The sequence below is a fragment of the Trichechus manatus genome, unplaced genomic scaffold (assembly GCF_000243295.1).
Source record: "Trichechus manatus latirostris isolate Lorelei unplaced genomic scaffold, TriManLat1.0 scaffold00015, whole genome shotgun sequence".
In the NCBI taxonomy this organism is placed as follows: Eukaryota; Metazoa; Chordata; class Mammalia; order Sirenia; family Trichechidae; genus Trichechus; species Trichechus manatus.
The window spans coordinates 17,425,098-17,441,669 of record NW_004443951.1 but is presented as its reverse complement, the minus strand read 5'-3'; the positions used below and the strand labels follow the sequence as shown (position 1 = coordinate 17,441,669).

The 16,572-nt window shown below is 43.1% G+C and overlaps 1 pseudogene; it reads right to left on the bottom strand.

The window, feature by feature from the left end:
• Nucleotides 1-4,403: 4,403 nt before the first annotated feature.
• On the bottom strand, nt 4,404-4,964 carry LOC101356100 (60S ribosomal protein L9 pseudogene; annotated as a pseudogene).
• Between the last annotated feature and the right edge of the window lie 11,608 nt (nt 4,965-16,572).

Genomic DNA, 16,572 nt, shown 5'->3' with positions numbered 1-16,572 from the left:
AGTCGATGTCACTGAACTGTGCATGTAGAAATTTTTGAAATGGTGTATCTTTGGCTATGTATATTTTCACCAAGAAAAAAAAGGTCGAGAAGGGAGAGGGTTGACATGTTGTGGGGTTGTTAACCAATGTCATAAAACAATATGTGTACTACAAAAAAAAAAAAAAGTAAGTGCTTCAAGTCCTCTTCGCTTTCAGCAACCATGTTTGTGTCATGTGCACATCACAGGTTGTTAATGAGTCTTCCTCTAATCCTGATGCCCTGTTCTTCTTCATATAGTCTGGCTTCTCAGATTATTTGCTTAGCATACAGATTGAATAAGTATGGTGAAATGATACAACTCTGATGCATACCTTTCCTGATTTTAAACCACGCAGTGTCCCCTTGTTCTGTTGGAACAACTGCCTCTTTGTCTATGTACAGGTTCCTCATGAGCACAGTTAAGCGTTCTGAAATTCCCATTCTTCGCAATGTTATCCATAATTTGTAATGATCCACACAATCGAATGTCTTTGTGTAGTCAATAAAACACAGGTAAACATCTTTCTGGTATTCTCTGCTTTCAGCCAGGATCCATCTGACTTCACCGATGATATCCCTGGTTCCCTGTCCTCTTCTGAATCCAGCTTGAATTTCTGGCAGTTCCCCATCTATGTACTGCTGCAACCGCTTTTGTATGATCTTCAGCAAAATTTTACTTGCATATGATATTAATGATATTGTTCAATAATTTCTGCATTTATTTGGATCATCTTTCTTTGGAATAGGCATAAATATGGATCTCTTCCACTCGTTCGGCCAGGTGGCTGTCTTCCAAATTTCTTGGCATAGATGAGTGAGCACTTCTAACGCTGCATCCGTTTTTTGAAACATTTCAATTGGTATTCCATCAGTTCCTGGAGGCTTGTTTTTCACCAATGCCTTCAGTGCAGTTTGGACTTCTTCCTTCAGTACCATCAGTTCTTGATTATATGCTACCCCCTGAAATGGTTGAACATTGATCAATTCTTGTTGGTACAGTGACTGCATATTCCTTCTATCTGCTTTTGATGCTTCCTGTGTGGTTCAGTATTTTGCCCATAGACTCCTTCACTATTGCAACTCAAGGCTGGAATTTTTTCTCCAGTTCTTTCAGCTTGAGAAATGCCGAGTGTGTTCTCCTCTTTTGGTTTTCTAACTCCAGGTCTTTGCACATGTCATAATAATATCTGTTATATATATGTGTTACAAAGCTCTTTTAGTTCTGCCGATAAGTGCCCCGAGGCACCCCACCCCCACCAGTAAGCCCAAAGGCACTGGGCTCTAGCTCTGTGGGTCTGAAAACTCAACTCCACCAACTGCCTGGAGGAACCCTACTCCACCAGCAAGCCTCTTGCCTGAAGGCACTCAGCTGTCTTGCTCAATGGGCTGAAGGCCCCACGGCAGTCATCTCAAGTCCCCCGATTCCTGCTGGCTGGAACTGCCGTGTCTCTCGCTGTCTTCCATGTTACAGCTCCTCTCTCTGTCTCCTGGGTCTTAGAGGGTCTCAGAGCAGGGAACCCAGGTCCAAAGGACAAGCTCTTCTCCAGTCTCTTCTTAGTGGTATTCAGTTCCCTCCCTGCTCTGGGATTGGCTCTCTTTTATGCATAGCGAGATGGCAAAATTGACAAATCCCTATGGAAGAGTCCTATACGTCTTAGTTGCTTGGTCCGTCCCTGCAGGGTTCCGAGCATTATTTGCATTATTAGCAAGGTGTCCAATCCCCTTGGTGGTCCACAGGCACCTTATTTGCATAGTTCAACCCAATCATTTTGTGGGAGTCACAAATACTATGGCTCTGGTGGCGGTGGTGGCGTGTGCCATCGAGTTGACTCCAACTCATAGCAACCCCGTGTGACAGAGTAGAGCTTCCCCATAGGGTTTTCTAGGCTATAATCTTTATGGGAGCAGATCGCCAGGTCTTTTCTCCCACGGAGCCGCCGGTGGCTTAGAACCGCTGACCTTTCAGTTAGCAGCCGCGCACTTTAACCATTGCACCACCAGGGCTTCTTAGACTATGGCTAGAAGGGCCATATTAAGTAATTCACTGCACTGCAGAAAGAAATAAGACACAGGCATAAAACAAAAAATTCAGCAATGAAAGAACAATGATATCTAAATGAGATACAGACAGCAGGTTGGAGAGATCATAAAAGAGAGAAGTAACTTGCCTATTCATCATCCACCCATCCATTTATCCATCCACTCATTCAGCAATTACCTGACACCTATTACATGCTGGATACTGGCGAGTAGAGTCAAACAGTGCAGGAGGCATGCGTGCAAACAAAGAAGTTCCATCACAGCGTGATAAATATCATGGAGAAGACACTGTGCAAACTCATGGGGGGAGTAATTAACTAACTGAAAAGGCCAATAAAGGTCTTTCCAAAAGGGGACATCTGGGCCTTTCTTTTTTTCCTAATACAATTTACTTTTCCTTTCAAACTAAAAAGCAATGCTTCAAACAATAGTTTAGCGTTACTAGTAAAGAATGTCTGCCTTGAGCATTTGTTCTCTCTTAACATCTGTCTATATGGAATCAATTTGACAGCAGCAACTAGAAAGATTAAATAGGTAGTTTAGGAGGCAGTGAGTTTATGTTGGAGCACTGGTGGCACAGTGGTTGAGAATTTGGCTGCTAACCAAAAAGTTCAAATCCACCAACCACTTCTTGAAAACCCTATGTGCAGTTCTACTCTGTCCTATACAGCTGCTATGAGTCGGAATTGACTCGACAGCAACGGGTTTGATTTTTTGATTCTTGAGTTTATGTTACAGGGGGAGGAACAACTTGGAAAAGGAGGGTGAGGAAAGATGGATGCACAACTCAAAGAATGTAATCAATGTTACTAAATTGTACATGTAGAAATTCTTGAATTGGTGTATGTTCTGCTGTGTATATTCTCAATAAAATAAATCATATGTATATGATATATATCATATTTATATGTGTTTATATATGTAAACAGTGTTTGCTTATTGAAACAAGCCAAACTGTAAGAGAATAATCTGAGAACTATAGGGAAGAGAATAAAGATATAGGCAAGTTTCCCCCTCCCCCATGGAATCACTGTTACCAGTTTTGTGGAATCCTTCTGTACTTTTCTCTGTGATCATACAAATGTCCGTATACTTAGCACTATGTCATAGGCATACACCCACGTCACAGGTAGATCTAACTTGTTCCTGCTAATAGTTTTGCCTGGTAAGGGTGAACCATAATTCATCCAATCATTCTCTACTGAAGGACACTCATGTTTCCAGGTTGAGGCCACCAGAAAATGCTGTCACAAACATCTTTGTCTTTGAGTACTAGGGCTTTTAATTTGGCTGGATAGATTCTCAAAAGTGGGACCATAGGGGTCAATGAGTACATGTACTTTAAATTTTAAGAGCCCTGCCAGGAGATTTTCCAAAAGTTTGCAGTAATTCACTCTCCCAGAAGAAATGTATGAAAAGGCCCATTGTCCTCCATCTTTGCCAGTTTTGAATGTTATCGATTAAAAAAATTTTCCTCAATCAGATGGGTTAAAAAATGGTGTCTCTTTGTTATATTGATATACTACCAGGGTAAGTGCCTTTCATATGTTTGTTGGCCATTTCCATGTCTTTATCTGTGAATTGGCTGAGCTTGGCTTTGAAAGAACAGTCCAATGGGGCAGTAGGTAGAAGGCATGTCATGCAAACAGCATGTGCAAAGCCCCCAAAATGAGAAATGTCATCAGGAGTGTCATAAGAGGTTGAGTATTGCTGGATGATAACACTAAAGAATGAGAAAGAAAATTGAAGATGTGGGTAGAGGGCCAGATCTTGAAGTGTGTTCCATGCTTTACCATTAGGGACTTTAGACTTTGTCCACTAGGTGGTAGAGCCATTGAAGTCTCTCTCAGGTGCCTGGTGTGGAGGTAAAAAGGAGTGGAGAGAATACTCATGAGAAGCTTACATAATGGAACCTGAATGAAGACAGTGGCAACAGGGACAAACGAGAGAAGCTATATCTCAGAGAAATTTAGGAATTAGGGTCAGCAGGAGTTGGTGATTGAATAAAATGGAGGGTGAGGAGAAAAAGACATTCCTAGGTTTCTAGCTTAGGGTATTGGATAGATGGTGGTACCTGTGTAGGGATTCAGGAGGGAAGAAGAATGTTCAGTAAATCTGGCAATATAAGCCTGGTGGGGGTGGGGGTAAGGGGTGGGTTGCTCAATAGAGAGGTTGCTGTCTAAAATTTCTCACCTGGACCAATGCAATACCTTCCTAATTGACCACCTGCTTCAGCTTTTCTTTCTTTTTTCAATAGATGTGTTTCATTGCATCCTAAAAATATCACCAATCGGTTTCAGGAACAATCTGGCCTCATTTCCATAGCTGGACAACTTTTAGCTCTTACTCATCAGCCTGTTTAACTGTTCCTTTTTCAGAGACATAGATACCATCCAAAAATTTCCTGATATCCTTGTTTTTAACTGTCATGGTCTGCAGAACTAAAGAAGATGAATTTGATACAAGTTCAATGTCATTTCCTTCAAAAATTAACTCATCTTTCTGGACTTGAGATACTGAACAAGCAACACGTGGCCTCATTTGAAACCTACAGAAGTATTTTTCACCCAAGAAGTTTTGAATTTCGACAAGAGACCCACTCTCCTGAATAATGAAGCTGATGGGGACATAAGCACACACAGAATGTAATGGAAGCCCAGTGTAACAACCTTGATCATGTTCTGTACGTGACTACAGACAGTGCGAACTGTAGCCAATTCCTTTCTATTTCCCCACCATCTGTCAACCCAAAGCCTCTTATTTTTCTTTTCAAGGAGACTGACTTCTACACTGACGTGACTGAAGTCCCTTCACAAGGTTCTTCACAATAACTGTGCATCCTTTCAGAGTGATGTGGACATTTTCTGGAATGTCAATAGTCTGGTTGTGGAGAATGATCTTCATTCCCGCAATAGATGCTGCAAAGCCTGCCTCTTCTTTTGTTGCTTTCCAAATCAACTTTTCGTACATCATCCAAAGTAGACTTTTAAAAATCCTTTCACCTGCTTAAAGCCTTTCAAGGTTTTTCATTGCTCTTAATATAAGGTCCAGACTTTACTAAGGCTTACAAGGCCCTGCATGATCTAATGGAGGTCCATCTCTCATGTTCCAGACACATTGCCCTTCTTTCTGAACCCTTTTCATTTCAGGGCCTTTGGACTTGCTCTTCCCTCTGCTTGAAGGCTCTTCTCCTAGTTCTTCACTGCCTGGTTTATTTTCATTCTTTAGGTACCAACATAAATATCACCTCCCCTTAAATGACTTTCATGACAATCCTGTGTAAGGCAGCATCCCCACCACCTTACTCTACTAATGTCCTTCACAGCTCATATCTTTCTCAGTCAACTCTAGTATATCCCTCTTACTAGAGTATAAACCACACCAAGTCAAGGGTGACCTGTTCTACCCTGTTCACCATTGTAACCCCACTGCCTAGCACAATGCCTGGCATAGAGAAGTTGCTCAGTAAATTTTGGTTGAATGAACGAATGACCATACAGGCTTAAGAGTCATCAGCATATAGGTGGTAAAAAGAAGTCACCTGAGGGAAGAAGGTAGTCATTGAAATCCTAGGAATGCCCACATTGAAAGGGCCATGAAAGGTCTGAAGAGTATTCAGGGTGGGGAATGTTGGCAGTGGTGCAAGCTGGATGGGATTTTGAATGGTAAATCCATCCAGGGAGGCTTTTTAAGATGGCAGAGACTAGAAGCTACTCATTGCTGAAGGAGATGAGCCAGTAGAAGGGAAGAGATGGAAGATCCCAGAAAGGAACAAAGGTTGGGAGGACGATTCCAGAAATTTGAGACAGTTCTTGACTAATAACTTCAGTTTTCTGGGAGAATTAGAGGGAGTGGCAGTGCTGAGAATGTAGGGGGCTGAGTCAGGTAAGGGAGGAGTATCTTATTTGCCTTTCTGGAGCACTTGACGCTGTTGACCACTTCTTCCTTGAAATGCTTCTCTTCCTTGACTTCTGTGAGTTCACTCAATTTTCCATTTAACAAATTATTAGCACCTTCTGTTACCAGGCTCTGTGCTGGTGCTAGGGATACAATGGAGACTAAAATTGATGTAGTCCAAGCCCTCTAGGAGCTTACAGCCTAGTGGGGAATAATTATTAATCAAATAATCACACAATTTCCTTTTACCTTTCCAGCTTTCCCTTTGTGGTAACTTCTTTACAAGTTGCTTTTTCTCCATCTGTCTTAGTTATCTAGTGCTGCTATAACAGAAATACCACAAGTGGGTGGCTTTTACAAGCAGAAATTTATTTTCTCACAGGAGGCTTGAAGTCCGAATTCAGAGCCCCAGCTCTAGGGGAAGGTTTTCTCTCTGTGTTGGCTCTGGACGAAGGTCCGTGTCTCTTCACTTTCTGCTTCCTGTTTCCTTGGAGATCTCCATGTGTATTGGCATCTGTCTTACCCCATCTCTGTTCCCCTGTCTCTGCTTTCTTGCTTGACCTAATCTCTTTTATCAACCACTTATCTGTCAGTTTGTTGTGCTGTGGTGGCTTTCATGTTGCTGTGATGCTGGAAGCTATGCCACCGGTATTTCAAATACCAACAGGGTCACCCACGGTGGATAGGTTTCAGTGGAGCTTCCAGACTAAGACAGACTAGGAAAAAGGACCTGGTGGTCTACTTACGAAAGAATTGGCCAGTGAAAACGTTATAAATAGCAGTGAAATATTGTCTGATATAGTGCTGGAAGATGAGCCTCTCCGGTTGGCAATCACTCAAAATATGACTGGGAAAGAGCTGCCTCCTCAAAGGAGAGTCAACTTTAATGACATGGATGGAGCCAAGCTTTCAGGACCTTCATTTGCTGATATGGCATGACTAAAAATCAGAAGAAACAGCTGCAAACATCCATTAATAATCAAAATGTGGAATGTACAAAGTATGACTCTAGGAAAATCGCAAGTTGTCAAAAATGAAATGGAACACATAAAGATCGATATCCTAGGCATTAGTGAGCTGAAATGGATTAAATCAGACAGTCATATGGTCTACTGTGCCCTGAATGACAAATTGAAGAGGAATGGTGTTGCATTCATCATCAAAAAGAATATTTCAAGATCTATCCTGAAGTACAACGCTGTTAGTGATAGGATAATATCCATAAGCCTACAAGGAAGACCAGTTAATATGGCTATTATTCAAATTTACTCACCAACCACTAATGCCAAAGTTGAAGAAATTGAAGATTTTTACCAACTTCTGCAGTATGAAATTGATCAAACATGCAGTCCAGATGCATTGATAATTACTGGTGATTGGACTTCAAAAGTTGGAAACAAAGAAGAAGGGTTGGTAGTTGGAAAATATGGCCTTAGTGACAGAAACAATGCCAGAGATCACGATAGAATTTTGCAAGACCAACAACTTCTTCATTGCAAATACCTTTTTTCACCAACATAAATGGTGACTTAACACACGGACTTCATCAGATGGAATACACAGAAATCAAATTGACTACATCTGTGCAAAGAGAAGATGGAGAAGCTCAATATCATCAGTCAGAACAAACCCAGAGGCTGAGTATGAAGCAGATCATCAATTGCTCATATGCAAGTTCAGGCTGAAACTGATGAAAATTAGAACAAGTCCACAAAAGCGAACGTATGACCTTGAGTATATCCCACCTGAATTTAGAGACCATCTCAAGAATAGATTTGACACATTGAACACTAATGACAAGTTGTGGGATGATATCAAGGACATCATACATGAAGAAAGCAAAGGGTCATTAAAAAGACAGGAAAGAAAGCAAAGAGCAAAATGGATGTCAGAAGAGACTCTGAAACTTGCTCTTGAATGTAGAGCACCTAAAGCGAACAGAAGAAATGATGAAGTAAAAGAGCTGAACAGATTTCAAAGGGCAGCACGAGAAGACAAAGTAAAGAATTACAATGAAATGTGCTAAGACCTGGAGTTAGAAAATCAAAAGAGAAGAATATGCTCAGCATTTCTCAAGCTGAAAGAACTGAAGAAAAAATTCAAGACTCAAGTTGCAATAGTGAAGGATTCTATGGGAAAATATTGAAGGATGCAGGAAGCATCAAAAGTAGATGGAAGGAATACAGAGTCACTGTACCAAAAAGAGCTAGTCAATGTTCAACCATTTCAGGAGGCAGCATATGATCAAGAACTGACGTTACTAGGTCAATTGGCACAACAGATTTTATTAAGAAAATGTTCTGCATCCCACTTTAGTGAGTGCTGTCTGGGGTATTAAAAACTAGTGAGCAGCCATCTAAGATGCATTAATTCATTCCATCCCACCTGGAGCAAAGCAAAATGAAGAACACCGAAGACACAAGGAAAATATTAGCCCAAGAGGCAAAAGGGGCCACATAAACCAGAGACTCTATCAGCCTGAGACCAGAAGAAATAGATGGTTCCTGGCTACCACCAAAGATTGCCCTGACAGGGAACTCAACAGAAGTTCCCGACAGAGCAGGAGAAAAGTGGGGTGCAGAACTCAAATTCTAGTAAAAAGACCAGACTTAATGGTCTGACTGAGACTTGAGGAACCCCAGAAGACATGGCCCCCAGACTCTCTGTTAACCCAGAACTAAAACCATTCCCAAAGCTGACTCTTCTGACAAAGATCAGACTAAAAGACATAAAATGATACTCATGAAGAGTGTGCTTCTTAGTTTAAATAGATACATGAGACTAATTGGGCAGCTCCTGTCCGGAGGTGAGATGAGAAGGCAGAAAGGGACAGGAGCTGGTTGAATGGACATGGGAAATCCTGAGTGGAAAGGAGGAGTGTGTGGCCACATTATAGGGATAGCAGCTAGGGTCCCATAAAAATGTGTGTATAAATTTTTGTATGAGAAACTAACCTGAGCTGTAAACTTTCACCTAAAGCACTATGTAAAAAAAAAAAAAAAAGAGACACAAAGAAGATTACTCAAAAAAAAAAAAAAAAAAGAACCTATGTTATTGAAGGAAGAGGTCCAGCTTGCACTGAAGGCATTGATGAAAAACAAGGCTCCAGGAATTGATGGAATACTAATTGAGATGTTTCAACAAATGGATGCAGCATGGAAGGTGCTCACTCATCTATGCCAAGAAATTTGGAAGACAACTACCTGACCAACCAATTGGAAGAGATTGGTATTTGTGCCCATTCCAAAGAAAGGTGATCCGACAGAATGCAGATATTATTGAACAATATCATTAATATCACACCCAAATAAACTTTTACTGAAGATAATTCAAAAACAATTGCAGCAGTACATTGACAGGGTACTGCCAGAAATTTAAGCCAGATTCAGGAGAGGACATGGAATGAGGAATATCATTGTTGATGTCAGATAGATCTTGGCTGAAAGCGGAGAATACCAGAAAGATGTTTACCTGTGTTTTATTGACTATGCAAAGGCATTTGACTGTGTGGATCATAACAAATTATGGATAACATTGCAAAGAATGGGAATTCCAGAACACTTAATTGTGCTCACGAGGAACCTGTACATAGACAAAGAGGCAGTTGTTGGAACAGAACAAGGAGCTACTGCGTGGTTTTAAGTCAGGAAAGGTGTGTGTCAGCCTTGTATCCTTTCACCATACGTATTCAATCTGTATGCTGAGCAAAGAATCCAAGAATCTGCACTATATGAAGAAGAACGGGGCATCAAGATTAGAGGAAGACTCATTAACAACCTGCGATATGCTGATGACACAACCTTGCTTGCTGAAAGTGAAGAGGACTTGCAGCATTTACTGATGAAGATCAAAGACTACAGCCTTCAGTATGAATTATACCTCAACATAAAGAAAACAAAAATCCTCACAACTGGACCAGGAAGCAACTCATGATAAATGGACAAAAGACTGACGTTGTCAAGGATTTCATTGTACTTGGATCCACAATCTACACTCATGGAAGCAGTAGTTAAGAAATCAAATGACATATTGCCTTGGGCAAGTCTTCTGCAAAAGACCTCTTTAAAATATTCAAAAGCAAAGATGTCACTTTGAGGACTGTCTTAGTCATCTAGTACTGCTATAACAGAAATACCACAAGTGGATGGTTTTAACAAAGACAAGTTTATTTCCTCACAGTCAAAGTAGGCTAAAAGTCCAAATTCAGGGTGTCGGCTCCAGGGGAAGCCCTTTTCTCTCTCTTGGCCTTCTCTTCAGTGTTCTCCCCGACTAGGAGTTTCTCCGTGCAGGGACCCCGGTCCAAAGGACTCCCTCTGCTCCCGGCACTCCTTTCTTGATGGTATGAGGTCCCCAACTCTCTCCTTGCTTCCCTTTCCTTTTGTCTCTTGAGAGATAAAAGGTGGTGCAGGCCACACGCCAGAGAAACTCCCCTTACATAGGATCAGGGATATGACCTGGGTAAAGGTGGTGTTACAATCCCACCCTAATCCTCTGTAACATAAAATTACAATCACAAAATGGAGGCCAACCACACAATTCTGGGAATCATGGCCCAGCCACATTAATATACACATTTTTTGGGGGGCATAATTCAAACCATGACATTGACTAAGGTGCACCTGACCCAAGCCATGGTATTTTCAATCGCCTCATAGGCATGTAAAAGCTGGAAAATGAATAAGGAAGACCAAAGAAGAATTGATGTCTTCGAATTATGGTGTTGGCGAAGAGTATTGAATATACCATGGACTGCCAGAAGAACGAACAAATCTGTCTTGGAAGAAATACAGCCAGAATGCTCATTAGAAGAAAGGATGGTGAGACTTCTTCTCATCTACTTTGGACATGTTATCAGGAGGGACGAGTCCCTGGAGAAGGACATCATGCTTGGTAAAGCAGAGGGTCAGCGAAACAGAGGAAGACCCTCAATGAGAAGGATTGACACAGTGTCTGCAAGGATGGGCTCAAGCATAGCAAGGATTGTCAGGATGGCACAGGAACGGGGCAGTGTTTCACTCTGTTGTACATAAGGTCTCTCTGAGTTGGAACTGACTGGAGGGCACCTAACAACAACAATCTCTCAAGAGAAATTGACTCAAGACACACCCTACACTAATTCTGTCTCATTAACATGACAAAGACAACCCACTCCCAAATAGGATTAACCACAGGCATAAAGGTTAGAATTTACAACACATATTTTTTTGGGACACAATTTAAACCATAGCATTATCCATTCTTTAGATGTTGGTGTTTCTTATTGTTAGGTCCTGCGCCCTCGTCTCTGCTCATGTAAGATCCCTGGTTCTTAGAGTGTGGTCCCAGGACCAGCAGCATGAGCAACACCTGGGAACTTGTTAAAAATGAAATTCTCAGGGCTCACCCCAGACTGACTGAATAAGAAATTCCAGGAGTAGAGTCTGGCAATCTGTGTTTTAACAACCCTTCCAAGTAATTCTGATGTATGCTAAAGTTTAGAACCGCTGCTCTATATAATCTCCCTGGGTGGTCTCCTCTACTCTCTCTGGACTGTGATTATCAGAAATGCCAAGGAAAGCCGATCTGCATTTGTAGCCCAGATTGCTCTCCTAAACTCCAGCATACCCCCTGGATGAACAACTTTTCCTTTTCCAGTTGCCATTGAGTCGACTGCGACTCATGGAGAGCCCATTTGTGTCAGAGGGCTTGCAATGGCTGATTGTTCAGAAGTAGATCTATAGGCCTTTCTTCCAAGGTGCCTCTGGGAGGACTCAAACCTCCAACCTTCCCATTAGCAGCTGAGTGCGTGAATTGTTTGTACCTCTCAAGGACTCCAGATGAACCATACACACACGAAAAAACCAAACCCATTGCCATCGAGTTGATTTCAACTCATAGCAACCCTACAGGACAGAGTAGAACTGCCCCAAATGGTTTTCAAGGAGTGGCTGGTGGATTTGAACTGCCAACCTTTTGGTTAGCAGCCAAGCTCTTAACCACTGCACCAGCAGGGCTCCAAGGTTGAACCCCAAGCCACCCCAAATTCATGAATCTTAGGCTGAACTAATGGTCTCTCTCCTGCCCCTCCTCCTGTGTCCCTGGCTGGGGGTGCCTCCAGCACTGGGCCCAGAGACTGACAGACTCCTTGCTTGCAAGTGCCTGGTCCAACCTCTGTCAGAGTTTGCAGGCTCATCTCAAAGATCTCCCCTGGCTTACTGTACTCCAGTCACACTAGTCCTTTCACCCTTCAGGACCTCTGCATTAGCTGTGTCCTCTCCCAGGGACTCACCTGCCCTGGCTGATGCTTTTCTCATTCTCTAGGTCTCAGCTCAAGTGTCTCCTCCTCAGGGAGGCCTTCTCTAGCCACCACCCTTCCCAGGTAGGTGCCTCTGTGATTCTGTGATTCTCTATTGTGGTGCTCTGCCTATTTCCTTCCCAGAATGTATGAAATGCTATAATGTATTCATGTATTTGTTTTCTCGGTTATTGGAGTGTAAGATCTATGAAGGCAGGGCCTTGTAGGTCTTGTTCATGTTTATATCATCAGTTCCTAGCAGGGCTTCAAACCGGTTCGTTTTGTTTCGAACCTCTTGCTGAGAATTTGCATTTCTGCCCCAGATATACTGAATTAGAATCTACATTTTTAAAGATCCCCAGGTAATTCTTAACTATAATATTTGTGTGTGTGCTTTAGATGAAAGCTTACAGAGCTAATTAGGTTCTTATTCAGAAATTTATATACAAATTGTTTTGTGACATTGGTTGCAATCCCCGCAATGTGTCAACACTTTCCCCGTTTCCACCTCGGGTTCTCCGTTTCCATTAATCCAGTTTTTCCTGTCCCTTCCTGTCTTCTCTTGTCTTTGCTTTTGGGCAGGTGTTGCCCATTTGGTCTCCTATACTTGATTGATCTAAGAAACACATTCCTCACGTGTTATTGTTTGTTTTATAGGCCTGTCTAATCTTTAACTGAAAGGTGAACTTCGAGACTGGCTTCAGTTCTGAGTTAGAGGGGTGTAGAGGTGTATAATAAATTTTGAGAACCACTGTTCTTCCAGTGGTTCTCAGAATTGGCCCCTAACCAGCAGCATTAGCATTCACCTGAGAACTTGTTAGAAATGCATATTTTCAGCAGGGGTGAGAACGAACTGGAAGGAACCTGTTCAAATCCCTGGCTCCTAGCACAGAGCAGGTACTCAATGGCTCTCCTCAGTCACCCACTTGCCCATACCAGAAGAGGCTGGGCATCATCCTGTTTATTGATGATAAACCTCTCTTCCCACTTCCTCATCCACCCAGTCACCAAGTCATAGAGCTACCTCCTAGGAATCTCCAGACCTATCCCAACTCCCTTCCGCTCCAGCTGGTCTCTCAGCCTGGGTCTCTTCCCCACCCCCTTGCTTCTTTGCATTGCAGCCAGTTATCATTCTAAAATGCAAATCCAGTCCTGCCACTCTTCTGATTAATCCCTTCAGTAGCTCTTTATTGCTTTCAGAGTAAACTTTAAATGTTTTAACAAAGTTTCCAAAACAATCTGGCCTCTGCTTTCATCCTCCTTATGGAAACATTTCCCTCCCACCTCCCAGTCTAGCTCCTGCCTTTCTGAAACACTCAGCTCAGTTCTCCTGGTTCCAGAAAGCTTTCCCTCCCTTCCTGTGTGTCTGCATCAGAATTGCCTCCTTTCCCCACTATCCAGGGTCAGGGTGGGCAGTGCCAGGGGCAAAGTCATGTTGGTCTTGTTCACCACTGGATCCTGGCATCTAGCACAGGGTGGGCCGTTGGAGCATCTCCTCTCCCCAACTCCTTCATCACAGGCATAATAAACTGGAGGAATAGAGGGCAGTTTTGCAAGAGTCTTAGAAACAGAGGGACTTGGCTGTTTTGCAGGAGAGTGGAGGAGTAATGGTTTAGAAGCATTACTTCTAAAGGGCTGCTCCTGGTGGAGAGTGGGAGAATGAGCAGAAGCCCTAAGGGAAGCAATGCCCGAGGGAGTCAAGATTTACAAGGATTAACAAAGCAGTGTTACTCAGTGGTTAAGCGTGCAGAATTTGGGCCGTAGAGATTGTAAATCAGCAACATACAGGTGACAGAAGTCATGTCACCCACTTAGTTCCTGAAACATGTGCAGAATAGTCAGTCCCTGGGAGTTGTTGTGGTTGACTGGAGGCCACAGGGTCTGATTGGATGTGACCCCAGAGTCCTAACTGTGCTGTGCCAGCACTGGCCCATGGAGTTCTCATGGGTGTGGTAGACACACTGTCCTAAATCCTGGCAGTCCGGGGCTGATACTGTGTTGGGAGGATCACAGAAGAATCCACTTATCTGAAGTGGCCTTGAATCAACACAGGGAGATACAAGAAAGAAGCTTTTGGGTCTTGGTGGAGGGTGGGGCTTGCATAGACACTATTGGGAAAGGAATTCTACACCTTGCCATCCAAGCCTGAGCCCCTTGGCTTTTGGTATTGCTGCAATGGCTTCTCATCTGTTTCCCCCCTTGTGGCCCTGCCATCCACTCTGCACATGGCAGCCAGAGGCATTTTTCAAAAATGTCAATGAGATCATCCCACCAGCCTCACCCAGCTGGAATCCTGTCAGAGGCTTCCCATGCCTCTTAAGTAGGAGCTGGCAATAGTATTTTTTAAATTGAGGTGGTAAGGGGGGGTCATTTCAGGTGGAACTTATAGGAAATTTTTTTTACAATTTCAGTTGTGTATTAGACAAAATATAAGTGGCATGCCAATCCTTTGATTTCATGAACATTCTTGCTTAGGGTAAGTATATGTTCACAAATGGAGCCACTTTAAAGAAGAGATATTAAGGAAATAATAGTATAAGTGGAGTGCCATGAAGAGGTGATTTAGGAAATAATATTGGAGTTATTATTCCCTCTCCTTGAGCATAGAGAATGTGACCCACCTGGAGCTGGGCTCACAAGGACTCACAAGGACACATCAACTGGGCCCTGAGGTATAAAGACAATAATAGCTAAGATAATCTTCGAAAATATCTTTTTGGAAACTTTCACATAAAGCTGATCAAACAGAGCACAGAAGACTTCCCACTCTTACCTTTTTCTACTAGCATTTAGTGAATAGAAATTTGTTGGACCAATGAAGACCCTCCTGACTCTTGTTGCTGAAACCTGTACCAATGATTGTTAAAAAAAAGACAATTCAAAATGTAGGATCACAGTTTCTAGCCAATCTGAAAAGGCTAAGCTTTCAATGGTTTTGCCCATTTGCAATGTTAGTATATACTGATGACTCTGTATGGTTCTTTGGACTCGGGCAGACATGGCTGTGGCAGCATGCTTGTCTGTTTTCCCATTCTTGTCTATTCTGTAATGTTCTTTGGACTCAGGCAGACATGGCTGTGGAAGCATGCTTGTCCGTTTTCCCATTCTTGCCTATTCTGTAATATTCTTTGGACTCGGGCAGACTTGGCTCTATCAGCATGCTTGTCCGTTTTCCCACTTTCATCTGTTCTGTGATATTTCCTTAGACTCGGGTGGACATGGCTCTGGCAGCGTGCTTGTCCTCTTCCCACTTCTGCCCTTTTTGAATCTATGCCAAATAAAACTTTCTTTTTGCTTTACTAAACTTTATGATGTTTTTCCCCTACAACAGAGGGTACTCAGATGAATGGAGCTTGGGAAGTTAGCTCCTCTGCTCTCTGCTCCTCCCTCTCTGGCTCTAGCTACATTGGCGTTGCTGGTCCTTGAAAATGTCACACATTCATCCGCCAGGAATGTTCTGCCCAACCTCACCCCCACACAACTCCCCTCATCCTTTGCTAAGATAACATCAACTCATCCTTCTGATGTGGGCTCTGAGTTATTCTTTTGGGTGAGGGGGTGTCTCCTGGTCAGGGGCTGCTGGTGTTATTATCTGAGAGACCCCTGTACTTGCCCTTCATAGCGTGTATTGCAGTTTGTGATGATCTGGTTTGTGTGTCTGTGATTAAACCTGTGTCTCCCACTAGAATGTAAGCTTCTTGCTCACTGCTGTATCCCCAGTGCCTAGCACAGTGCCAGGCACATAAACCAAAAAACGACAGCTTGTTGCTGTCAAGTCAATTCTGACTGATAGTGACCCTATAGGACAGAGTAGAACTGCCCCATAGGCTTTCCAAGGCTGTAACTCTTTACAGGAGCAAATTGCTACATCTTTCTCCTGAGGAAGGGCTGGTGGGTTTGAACCACCAACCTTTTGGTTAGCAGCCGAGTGCTTAACCACTGCACCATCAAGGCTCCTTGCCAGTCGCATACTAAGCCCTTATTTGTTGAATGAACGAAGGAATGGATGACTGCAGTGACTCTGCGTAGTGCCTCCTGCATCACTCTCTGGCATGAAGACATCAGCTTGTGGCTGTCCCTGCGGAGTAAGGAATCACCTTGACACCAGCCTTTGAGCAAGGGGCCCTGCATTTTCTTTTTGCACTGAGCCCTGAAAATTGTGTGGCTTGTCCTGAGCAGAAGTTGGGAAGTAGGGTAGTGGGAGAATGACTCCTCCTGGAGTGTAGCTAAGAAGGAAGGAAAGATGGGGTGGCAGCCTGTCTCTGCTCACCTGGTCCTGGCTGGCTTTGCCACCCGGGGCCACAGAGTCCTGATATGGGCCCTCTTCCTGGAGGGCCTGGC